Here is a 2310-nt window from a genome sequence, read left to right as displayed (position 1 = left end):
TTGTCATCTCCAGCTGTCATTCATGGTATGATGGATCATCCTTATCTTTAAGTCTTCATCACATGCTTCTGGATGAATTGCTGGATAATACACTAAGTTTAGTTGACCAGAGGTTCGATGAAGATGCTCTTTCCATCGCATCCTTGGTCGTCCATCGGTCCTCTGGTTGTGTTCCAGACTTAGTCAATTCTGCCTTGATGTTTTCATCGGTCTTCTGGTTCTTCATCACTTATTGTTTTTCATTACTTTTTCACTTTATGAATTATGGGGTTTAACAATCTCCCCCTAAGTAATGAAATAACAAACATAGACTAATCTAGAAACAACCGTGAAGAACAGAGACTAATCTAATATAAAAACATCAAATTCCAAATTTTCATTGGATGATGAAATTCTTACAATATTGGAATTAGAAGACATCAAGACAAAACAAAAAAAATACAACTCATCATGAGCTACCTTGATATATTTCTCTGAAGCGTAGGAGCAATCTTCGATAGCCGATGACTGTCGATATCTCATGAATGAGCAGACTCCCTTCTTCTCTTAGCACGTGGTTTCTACCCAGTCTTTCTCTAATGACTTTCTGAAACCATTCAAGTGTATCCGATGAATACTTGAAGGCCTCAGTTAGTCTAAATAATTTTTTAACCCCGAACTCATTCTTGTAAATAAGTCCAAGTTCGGGTTGAGTTAGGACTGAGGTAGATCTTTTCTTCTGCAGGCCTTGGAAGTCTCCGTTTGGTGGAACGCAGGATAGTCTTTCAATGCCTAGCCGAAGAGCAATTTCAAAATCACTCTTGGCTCTATGGTTCACCAGGGTTTCCATCATTTTTACTACTGCTCGGTTTGCCATTCCATATCTGATGTCGTGGTCCTGCCTTTGAGTCGTGTATGCGTATAATTCAATCAAGTCATATGGATTGAGATTAATGAGGTCATTTTCGTTGAACACGCTAACTTGCCCATGTGCTCTCTCCATAGTGAACTCGATGTATCGAGTGGCTCGGTTGGCAAATGTCCTTACTTTCGGATCCATGACCCTCCTTATCCCATCATTCGAGAAGACAGCCTGAGGTGCTTGTGTGGTCTGTCTAATGAATCTATGGAGTAAGAGGTCCATAGACTCAAGTGATAAGATCGGAGGGTTGATGGTCAAACTTTCATCGCGGTCTTCGTACAGGTATTGATGGATGTTTTCCATCAAAATTGGTTCCCTGGGTGGCAATATGAACGTCTCCGCATCGACTCCATGCTCTGTATAATCTCATCTACCGGGCTCTGAGGAGGTTGCCTTGATGAAGAGGGAGTATCCGCATGCACCACGGGTGGTTGGGTTGAGGGTTGTGTATGAGTTGGTGAGGGTATGGTTTCTTGTTGAGTTGGTATAGCTTGGGTGGTTGTGGTTCATTGGGTTCGGCCTGGGTGGTTTCTGTTGCATGGGGTTCTGTTTGGGTTTGTGGTTGTTGGGGTGATGAAGGTTGGATTATTGTTGGTTCTGGTTGTATGGATAAGGTGAAGGGTTCTGTGGTGCGAGGGGTTGGTGAAGGGGTTAAAGGTACGTTTGGTGTGGGTGATGAAGGTTGGTTTATTTATGTTGGTGGGGTGATTTGCTCTTCATCGGTTGAGGAACTCAACACGATGGGTTCTGGGGTTGCAGCGAAGGGAACATGTACATATTGTACATCTTCAGAGGGCAGAGCCTCTGGTTCCCTTGCTTGGGTTCCTTCGGTTGAGGGTGGTGGTTGAGTTTGTGGTGATGGTGATGGTGGTGTAGCGGATTCTGTATTCTGTGCAGCCGCGACCTCTGTCTCCCCCTCATGAGGTCCAAGACCTTGATCATCGGGGTCTTGGTCTTCATGCCTTGGCCTTTTGTGTTGGCTGCTGCTGGAGCAAGAGGCTTTGTTGCTCTTCTTCTTTTTGTTCTTCCTGAAGGACGCAAGATACGCCTTCAGGGCTGCTTGTCTTCGACTCGCCTCCATTGTTTGGAGGAGAGAGGTGGTGTGCCGTTGTTCATCGGCCAGGTTCTGGGATAGAACCCTTGTTGGATGGATGGCTCGATGAACGAATTTGACACTAATCTCATTGAAAGATGAGACTAGCGCCTTGGACAGAGCCCGTAAGTCAGCTCTTGTTGCGAACTCGGTGGAGGAGGATGAGGCTTGTGGTGGTATGGAGGTGGTGGTGGATGTATATGGAGGGATGGGAAGGTTGGTGATGAGGTCTCTCACCTCTGCAGTGAATGAGGAGAAGGCTTCATCAAAGGATGGGCCTGCAGAGGGAGGTTGGGGTGGAGGAGTAGGCTGTGGG

Source organism: Cynara cardunculus (assembly GCF_001531365.2).
Source record: "Cynara cardunculus var. scolymus isolate 2C chromosome LG 10, CcrdV1, whole genome shotgun sequence".
In the NCBI taxonomy this organism is placed as follows: domain Eukaryota; kingdom Viridiplantae; phylum Streptophyta; class Magnoliopsida; order Asterales; family Asteraceae; genus Cynara; species Cynara cardunculus.
The sequence above is the reverse complement of the archived record's forward strand: the minus strand, read 5'-3'. Positions refer to the sequence as shown.